The following is a 10920-nucleotide window of genomic DNA, read 5'->3' on the forward strand; positions in this document are numbered from 1 at the left end:
GTAGCAAAAATGCTAAATACTGTAACCATTTCTCAATCGCATTATCAGCAGCTATTGTTAGAGGAACTTGTATAGTTTAAACTGCAGTGATCAGACCTAGCCTCGTGAGACTGCCCTGATCTCGCGAGCTCCAGTTTTCCACTCGCAGATCTGTCTGGCATCTTGAGATTAGGGATGCACCAAACCCAGATTTTTGGGGTTCTGCCGCATACCGAACCCACTGGTTAAGATTCTGCCGAACCCCGAACCGAACCCTACTCCCATTCTTAACACAGTAAACACATTAATGAAGTAAACAACGTCCACAGCAGTGCATTTTTCATTGTATTTTAACTGTAAAAAATAAAAAGAATAGGCAACATTATGCCTGGCACACAAGTGGGAAAAACGTTTTTTGACAAGGCCTATGTTTACCCTATCTCAAGATCCAACCAATATCCAAAATATTAGCCTTTTAGATTTATAATCCCATAAAGTAGGCTACCCCCACGCTCTATTCACATCGTAGGAAAGTACATCGCTATCGCCAGATGAGTGACAATTTTGTTTTGCAAACTTTCGCTAACCCGTGTATGATGAAGGCATGTTGGGTTGGTGGAATTAGAAAGCTACCGTTAGCTAACGAGCAGCAGCCGGCCGTTCGGTAAGACTCATTTACCGAGAAAACAGCTGACAGCCTGGGAGAGGCTCGGTCTGGTTAACACAAGTTTTTAGCTGTGACTGTCCTTCCTTTGCCGTACCTGAAGTTGCTGTCTGGAGATTCCTTCATGCACAACTCGTATTCTTTTGGATGTTTCATACGCAAATGTCTTAACAGCGGCGATATTGTGTATTGTTTAGGGTCCTCGCCACCACGAGACCAATCGGCATTGCAAATTGAACATGTAGCTCGACTTGAATTGCCTTCTTTTGACTGAAAGTACTGCCTAACAACAACTTTTTCTTTTCAAGTTCCATTTTCACTTTCTCACAGCTTACTGCCGTTGCTAGGTTGCTACTGCATTCCGTCTAGCTCCAACTACGTCATTACGTCGACCACGTAACTCTACAAAGAGTAGTGAAGTAACAAGATAGTTCAGTCCTAGATGGCGGAGTGGCGGAGCTGCAGGTCTGTCATGGGTGCGTTTGTTTGCAATGGAACGTTCTATTGAGTTTCACCTCTTGTTACTTCTATACTCTTTGGCAAGAGCAGAAACTCAACACAACGTTCGCCTCTTTTTCTCGAGTTTCGCCTCTCGTTACTTCTCTTTGGTACCGGTCGGTTCGGTCGAACAGCGCAGTACCCAAACTCCGTCAAAAAGCCCAAAGTTCGGCCGAATTCCGAACCGAACTCTGGGTTCGATGCATCCCTACTTGAGATAAAGAAAACTTGGAGCCGTTCGCCAAACGACCGACCAATCAGCGTTGGTTTTGAGGCAGGTTTAGGTGTGACGCAACGAGAAGCGTTCTTTTAGTCTAAACAACATGGCAGCTTCCACAGATGAGATGAGCGTAGCTATTGCGCAAGTTTTATCCAAATTAGAAAGTATTCCTTCATTGAAAGAAGAGCAAAAAACGGAGGCTTTTCTCGGAAGAAAAAGTGTTTTTGCTCTTCTCCCGAGTTTGATCTGATTGGTTGATTTGGCCCGTCTCCAACAGGTGGTGATAGACAGATGCTTTATCCAATCAGTTAACCAGTATTTTCGCCCCTTCCCAAAAGTTCTCCAACGGAATGATCCCAGATGGATATGCCGAGCAAATGCGAAGCAATCCATCTGGTGGAGTCTGGTTTATGAATCTTTGTGTTGTTTGGTGAAAATAAATACATAAAATCACTACTCACACACTCACAGTACTACACTCACATGAAGGTTTAATTATTTAAAAGACTGACAGGTGGTCGTGCACACGGACATCCAGTGTTGAAGGCAAAAAACCTCTAACACCATTAAGTTTCCAGTGCCACAGACTTATAGCAACGTGTCACATTTAGAGATGGATGTTTGGACCAGCATATTCATCCTCACTGAATAAATCCTTCAGATGTCAACACAAACAAGGACAGGGACTCCCTGTAGTTATACGCCATCCTTCTTCTGAAGTAATGTTTGTAGCTCTCTTGAGAGCTGCCAACATTTTCTCTTTGCCCAATAGACTTTTAATTTAGACATAAAAGGCAATCTGTACATTTTGAGGAGAAAAAAAGTTTGACTTTAAAAAAAACATCTGCTTTCACTGGCAGACATTTAAAGTGACACTAAGGGTGCTTATTTGAGAGACACATTTTGTCTTTAAAAACTTGTTTTGTAAGTAATTCTGGGTTAAGCTTAACTCTGTTAAACTGGTGCACCTGGTGTCAATATATACTGTTGGATTCCATTTATACTTGTGTTTTTTTTTTGTCATACATTATGGTAGTAGCCTGGGAAAACCCTGACGAACTTCCGGCAAATTTGAGATTTGCTCGGCAAGTCCGTCAGGTCAAGAGCCCACTCAAGCCCATTTCCAATTTTTCCAAATCGAGGCACCAATCACAACAGTTGAGGCGGGCTTTACGCGATGACGATAGCGCAGCGACAGCTTTTTGTTTACATTCATGATGGCCACCGAAGCAGTTACGTCACCCGGATCGTTAGGTCTGATTGGTTGAAGGACTATCCAATTGCGCCCAGAGGCATTTTGAGCGGCATCCGTTGGTGATGCCCCTTTGGAAATGAGCTGTGAATGAACCTTGCCCCGCTCTGGTGTCAACCAGGCTATTATGGTAGCATTGTAGCTAAAAATGAATGGATCTGCTGTCTGTACACTTCATAATGAATAAATGAGAGAAAAAAACAATTGCTTTATAGCTTAACAGAGGATATAAGTAGTCTGTTCTTTCTAAATGTATATACTTTTGGTTTTACAGTTTTCCCTCAAAAAATACTGCTTACTTTGTAGAAGTATATTGATGATCTTCTACCATTTATAATTCAAAATAGATGCCAATTTTCAATAATGAGATCTATGTGTCCTCATGGGAAACATAGCCATAGTTGCCTAAGATACATTAATGCACAAAAGCTGTTCCTGAGTCGTGTTACCTTTTCAGATCTCTGACTGCTGTTGAGCTCTGGTATGTGCCGGCAGACAGAACATAATCTAGGTCGAACAAAAGAGGAGGAAGACAAAATGAATCCTGCTAACAGCTGAGGATGGTGTACCGGGATCTTTGGAGACAATGTTTTTTTTTTCTTTAACAATGTAACTGCCACCCATGAGGGTCCAGGCTGTCAGGATGTTGAGGACATTTGATGGGCTGCCGGTGAGAGGTGTTTTCATAGCTGAAGGCAAAGTTCCTATTACCTTACACGAACATGGTCCTGCAGACAGTTTGCAGGGAAATGATGGTTCAGTTCTGCACTGCCTTGTAGGCAAAGAATGTGATTAAAACTTTGCAGTGCAATGCTCTTAAAGTAACAACATATCTCCATATATTTATCACTACATATTTTAATTTGTATTTACTTAAATTCTGCTCTATGTCTATTCAGATCTGCCGTGGCAACTTCCTCAAAGTTTTTGTATTATGACATTTTTAAATATTCTTTGGCACAATGAAATGTATCCAACCAGACTAAAGAAAGGGGTCTACAATGTGCCTTGATGTGTTACTCATTTTCAGTATCGTGTGGTACAAGTATGTGTTTGATATAGAGTTCTGGTATATTCCAAATTATTTGTGTATGTTCTTTAAAACCAAGGAGCATTTAAGCCTGCAGCAAAGACGGCATTTGCTGAATGATTTAAAAAAGAAAGAAACCTGTCTGTCTGACGGACCTTGACGTTACTGAGCGGTCTTTTTCTCAAATCCCTTTGGGCTTTACGGCCCCCATAATGCAAGGCGTTTTTACCTTGGTGTGGGCAGGCGATGATGACATTCACAGGCTTTATTGCACTATAAACCACTTCCACTTCTTACACATCTCCCCAAAGGATGATAAGATCTTAATCAGAGAACATAAAATGGCTTCAAATCGAGTCAACAGGACATCGCAAACTTTAGAACCCTTAAGTTATTTTCAAAGGACCTAATAAAAGTTTTGACATGACATTCAGGAAACATATGCACAAAGCGTAAAAGCCAACTTAGATTTTGGCTCATCAGCTACAGTAGTTCATCAAGTAGTCAGTTCATCAATACATTACCAAGCTTCTAGTGTGTCCAGGCCTTAACTCATCTAAAGTTAATCATAAATTATCAGTTAAAACGCGACTGAAGACTGTACATGGCTCCATAAAATCCCTATTCAACCATTAGACTAGTACATTCTAACTGTATACATTAGTGCTGTGTGAAATACACAGATGGATATGGAAGCTAACAACCCATACTTCAGGTTGTCTAAGGTCATTTAATCAGGAAGAGGAAAGGTGGTTGGTTTAGCTCCCCTGGGCCATGACACAGAGGCAAACATGTGTTGAGTCATTAATTCTCCTTTTTATTTATGTCTCAGCTGAACTGATCTCAGTGGAAGATGTCACCAGATGCATGTTGGTGGGTCACAAACCTCACTAGCTGTTTCCATCAAACTGTCATGCATATTTTGAGGAACACTTGAATTAGTGAGTATCTTTGGCCATGCAAATTAGTATCAAGCCTGAACAAAGAAAGTAGTTAAATGTTGGAAGAAATTAGAAAAAAATTAATACTGTAATGAAGTCTTTTTTTTTCTCTTTTTACAAGTGTTGAAATGTAAGAAATGCAATACTTGTTTTGTCTTTTCGTTTCATTCTTGATGAAATGTATTCATGTATTCGTACTATTCATCTATTATAGCCAATTTCACGAAGGCTTAACCTTTTGTAGAGTGAACAGTTGTGCTTGGGTGGATTTGTTTGTATGTGTGGGTGAATATGGAGGAATAAGTGGAGAATGACCAACTACGTTTCAATGTGATTAAAATATCCTGCTACTTATCAGGATTTCACCGTGGCTGTAGTTTATATGTGGAAATCATGTGAAAATATTTTAACTTATTATATTTTACTGCAGGTCTTGGCAGATTTTATAAGGGTTTTTTACATTTTTCTTATTCTTTTGTTATACTTCCCAATGGAAAATAGAATTTGGTCATACATAGGCTATTTTTCATTCTTTTATCAATTTTTTAACATGTCAAAATAAAAATAAAATGATTTAAAAAAAAGAAGTAATAACTAAATTGAAAATATATTTTTCTTTCAATCACAGCTACATCACACCTGGTTGGCCAATGTCCCCTGTACAAATAACCTAGGTTGCTGAATTCCTTCTGAAGTGGCTCTATATTGGAGCCATTATGTTGACCATAATACACTTCTGGGATGAGTGCTCTGTACTCAGGAATGGATGGATGGCCAGAGCAGAAGCCAAATGGACATAGAGCCAAATTGTCTCTGGTGCTTTGGAGAGAGAAAGGCAGCATTGTTGTTCACTCTCGCCTTCCCCAGTGTGAGGCTCTGGGTCTGTTCCACGGGTGGATGCTGTGCTTTTCTCTTCTCACTCAGCTTTGGCAAGCAGCTTCAATAAAGAAATAAAAGCAGGATGTTTTGCAGGAAAACAAATCTTTGTCTCTATCTGCATCTTCAACCATGTGCATTCAAATACATTAAACCATTCAGACGGATTTCTATAGCCATTCACCCTGTTCAGTTAACAATCATGAAGGAGCTTCATCTGTTCTGCAGCAAGACAACAGTTTTTGAAAGGGTTGTATTGATTAAGACAACTGCAACATCAACATTAATACAAATTCTATATACAATCCTACATTCTTTTGGGCCACACTAAATTGACACTATTCAGTTTTTTTAAACTCAATAATACAGTAAACTTATGCTGAAATTTATAAGCAATCTGTCTCAATTTAGAAACTGAAATGACATCACTTGCAACACATTTGGCAGGGAGTAAACTTGACGGAAGTGTAGACACAAACTGGACAGTGCAGTGCAATTTTGGCCTTGACTGCAGCAACAGTGCAGCAGCAACTGATCGGACTGTAAGGGGATGGCAACAGCTCCTTTTAACTGTAGGGCAGAAAAGACTAATAGGACAAATAGTGAACCTTGCGGCGAAACTGTTTGTTTAACTGCTGTGAACCTCAGCTTTTAAGCCAACATGGACATAAAGTGCTCAGAAAAAAAATGGAGCTTTGACCATCTGAAATTCCATGACTGCGAGGCAAAGTCCAGCTACAGAGTGGAGCCTGTGGTGAGATTGTTTTGTCAACTGCTGTTTCCGAGGTCAAAAATAAACTTTCAATCCCATCATGTGCCATGTGAACAAAAGCTCCACTAAATGGAACTTGGTGAAAATGTTTTTGCTCATTCTCAATAGATGAACATCAACTTAAAGGAAAATCTATGCGCATACATGGGTTGATGAAATATGATTTCAAAAATCCTATGAATAAATGCATCAGTAAAATCAATCCGGCCACATCCCTGAGCTAGGTGGCTGCACTTGTCGACCACATGTGTCCCTGAATCCTGATAGGAAATTAGGCCTAATTAAAATACTAAACTCAGAATGTTAGCATGCTCACAAGGACAATACTAACATGCTGATGATAAGCAGTAGAGCTTCGTTCGGGCCCAAAAAATCAAGCCCGACCCAGCCCGAGCCCGTGCACGTTGTGTCCGAGCCCGGCCCGGCCCGACACATTAACTGGAATTATGAACCCGAGCCCGATTTCAACCCAACACTTTTTTAATCCGTGGGCCGTTATAACTGACGTTCTCAACTACAATTCAGAGTTGTTTGAACTGCAAAAATCTGGTTAAAATGATCTTAATGAATAATGCAACAGGAGCGAAGCATGTAAACTGCGCTGTTTGTTTATTCAGAATGGAACGCAATGGATCTGAATGAAGAAAAGTAAAAAACTCAACGTATTTCTCTGTGAGGGCTTGCCCGCTTGCCTTGCCCTCAGGGGTAGCCTACGCTTGGAGAAGTAACAAAAGAGGACGTTGAAGGCTGACTATCCTCTTTTCTGCCTTGGCGAGCCTGCTTCATGTGTCTGTTCATCATCCACGTCCCCGTTTTATTTGCTGTCATAGGCGAACAGCGGCCGCACTTAATGCACTCAACAAAGCCGACACATAGGTTGTCACTTACTACGACTTGTTTAAAATGGTTCCATACCTCCGACTTTCCTCCAAACTTGCTCAAAGGTAATTCTCCCGTTTTTCTTTTTTTCTTTACATCGTCAAGCTCCATGTTGCACTTAAGCTCCACAATACAGCCCGCAGACCCGGTGTGATGCATGCGAGAGGAGGAGACTCCGCGCATGACACATGTTGCATTTTGTAACTGTAGTCCAACTTGTGTAACTTTTTGGACACATTTGTTACTTTGGCCTAAATAGATAATAGTTATGATTATGGCATAGCTTTCTCCCCAATCAATTAGGCTAAAGTAATGATTAAAAAAAACACAAATGCTTGATCAAGGGTCCGGCCCCGGCCCGGCCCGAGGATAGTGGCGGAAAATAACGGCCCGCTTCGGGCCGGGCTCGGGTCGGGCTCGGGCAGAGAATCTAAACTCTAATAAGCAGGTATAATGTTTACCATGTTCACCATCTTACCTTAGAGTGTTAGTATGTTAACCTTTGCTAATTAGCACTGAACAGCTGCAATTGTGGCTGATGGGAATCTAATCTAACTAAAATGGAAAAAGTTTGTGTCTGTCTGACCAATCCGATCGACTTCACACTCGGCGGGTGTATTGTTGAAGACCCAAGTCAAATGCGAGTTCTTAAGATCTACGGGACATAATTATTAGTAGTGCATTATGTACACATTGTAGTGTATTGAGAGGGGACAACTTCTACACCACCAAACAGCATGCTGGGTACAGCTCTATCTCCGTCACTCGCTACATTACATTCAAGAACAGATGAAGAAAGAGAGATCGGAGATGTAGCAAACATTTCAAGCATCAGCGATATTACAGTTATTTTCGTATGAATGTTTTAGTTTCCGGATATTGCATGGTCCCAAACAGTTAGCTGTTAGCAATTCATGCATGTATTCTAGCATTGCTAGGGGACGTAATGACAGGCGTATTGCTCAGGACACAAGGAAGCAGTATCGAGTGTGAAGTGGTTTGGAAGAGCGGTTCTTTTAGAAAACTGCAAGCAGCAATACTGAAGGCCAAACAACTGGCCCTTTCCGACCAGGCACATTTTGAATGGCAACTGCTCTCATTAATTTTGCTGGTATTTGGTCATAAGCCAAAGTATTGGATAATGTAGAAATTTGATCTGATGAAAAGTCAGGGCCAAGGAATTTCCAAAGTCAGCAGGATTCATCCTTTGGGGACCAATGTTCGTACAAATTTCACTGCAATCAATCCAATAGTTGTTGAGAAATCTCAATCTGGAACAAAACTATTTCCCACTCAACAACAATTATAAAAACAGATTTGGTTTGCCCAATAGAAAATGATTAGAGAAATGTACAATCATCAAAAGAAGTTCAAAGGTCTTCTAAGCTCTGGGGTAGTCCTGTGTAGGGTTGGCAGTTCTGTAAGCAGTGATCCATGATGGTGATCTAATAATTTTGTGGGTTGGGAGAGAGGGGCGGGACCTTCTGGGTGCTTTGTGACCTGAACATGTCTTCCTGATAAACTGTCAAGGGGCACTGGTGAGCTATCTACATTCAGCAGAGGTGAGGGATGTTGGTAAGATTGCCACACTATCATCATTCATCACCAACAAGCTGGTCTGCAATCTATATTTGTTTGTCACCTATGCATTTATTCTCTGTGGATGAAATCATATTTCAATCTATTTTGTAGATGTTGTGTTCTTAATTTTTGATGTTGAATAATATATTGGCCACCTTAATATAATATATAGCCGACCCAGAAACACACAAACAGGGCTTGCAACAGTTTGTTATCAAAATAAATATGAGCTTCTTTTCTTCCCTTCTTTTCTTCCATTAAATACACCAGTCTGCTCGACAGAAAAATACACCACTCTTAGCAGTTCAATTACCTGTTCTCTAATCTAATTTTCTCCAACACCATGTTAATTCAAGACATGACCTTTAGGCATGTGTTGGACACAATCCTAGACGTTTCCGTTTTCCACGTTTCCATGCTCATACATGAAATTTGGCATTTGTGTGGACAGAAAAGGGAAAAAAAATCTATCTTCATTGGATGTCAATGTAATGTGTGGAGAGGCAATATAATCTTGGTCAACCCACACAAGTTAATGTGTTCCAAAAAAATTCAATTTAAATCTGTTTTGATATTTTCTTACTTTATATAAGCCACCACTGTTCATTACATTTAGAGAAACAATTGTAGAATTATATTACGCTACTTTGTGTTACTACAAAGACTTGATATGTTGGATCAGAAAGAAACAAAGTTCAATAGGCAGAAATAAGAAAGGAAAATAAAGGGCCCAAGTAGACTCACTCAAGTGCATTACCGAAAGAGATATTTTGCTGATTTCAATCCAGCTCTGTGTCATGGCAGTGTGGGCAGTGTGTGCAGATGAACAGTGTGTGGCTTCCCTCTGTGGTCATAGCGCACAGAGCTCCCAGCTGAGTAGGGCAGCGGAGGTCTGCCGAGATCCGCCAGATGATGCAAAATGCACGGTCGACAGATTGACATCCAGTGGATCTCCACGGACCTCGGCTGCTCCGAGCTCCTAGCACTGGCCCGGGTGCCAGTACAAGGAGCTAGGAGGCCAAACACCATTCATCTGCACACACTGCCCACGCAAAGAACAGTTATGACTCAAAACATAAGCTCACAAACAATGATGCAATGCTGTATCTAAAAACACACTTTTCACTGCTACTCCACTTCAATTAAAAAGGGAAATGCTGTACTGTCCCCCCATTACATTTATTTGACAACTACTTGTTGTTTTTTTGTTACTTTACAAATTAGGATTATATATAGGAATTCTATATGACTACTTGTATGGGAAAGGTGTTGATCGAAGACTCTTGCTTATACTTTTTTTATTTTGTAGCCTACTCAATGTTCACTACAAATTAAGTATTTTAGTGTTGTATTGCTACTTATACTAAGTTCTATCTCACCCGCACAGGTGTTTTTACTTAGTCTGCCTGATTTGAACTTGAAGGTGTATATGCTCCGCTGGCCTTTCCTTTCCAGAGCTTTCTCTCATGTGTGTCCTTTTTTCTTTCAGTTTAAGAAAAGATAGCCACTTGTGATTTTTATGGCATACAGGCAGTAAATATACAGATAATAAAGCTCACAAAAAGGGAGGTGGGTGAAATGTTGATGTTTTGTGTTGATCTCTTGGGTGCTGATTACTGGATCTATATGTCTTCACGCTAAAGTATGCTCCAGTGTGTGATTGTGGAAAGTAAGAATTTATGTGAATAAGCAGAGCTGCTAAACTCATACACCTGAAAACCACAGGAATGCTGCAGAAACCTGCTGTGAGAAGCAGAGGGCGAGTCAACATGAAGCTAACTCACTTTTCAGTAACATTTATCTACCCACTGTGTTTCCTTTGCTGCATGTCCTCTTTTTGGAAGCAATCAAAAGCAAAGGAGGTATAACATGTTGAAATTAGGGCAGTATGGGGTCATCCCTATGTTCCCTCAGCCCTATGTTCCCTTAGCCCTGTGTTCCCTCATTTCTTCAAAATTAGGTCCTATAGTTCCCCCACCCCACATACACCCCCACCTCCGGTCGTATTTTATGTATTGGATATGTGACCTTGTATTGATTGCTGCAGTAATACTGATCATCTTGGTTTAGGGGATATGGTTAGGGTTTTGGCTGAGGGAACATAGGGCTGAGGAAACATAGATATGCTCCTGGCAGTACCATCCTATGGATTCTTTTAGGCCAAAATAAGCTTGGACAAAAAAATAATGTCCTTGTTTCATAATTTGTACTATCCCTGTGCCTTGACA

Source organism: Perca flavescens, chromosome 2 (assembly GCF_004354835.1).
Source record: "Perca flavescens isolate YP-PL-M2 chromosome 2, PFLA_1.0, whole genome shotgun sequence".
Lineage (NCBI taxonomy): Eukaryota > Metazoa > Chordata > Actinopteri > Perciformes > Percidae > Perca > Perca flavescens.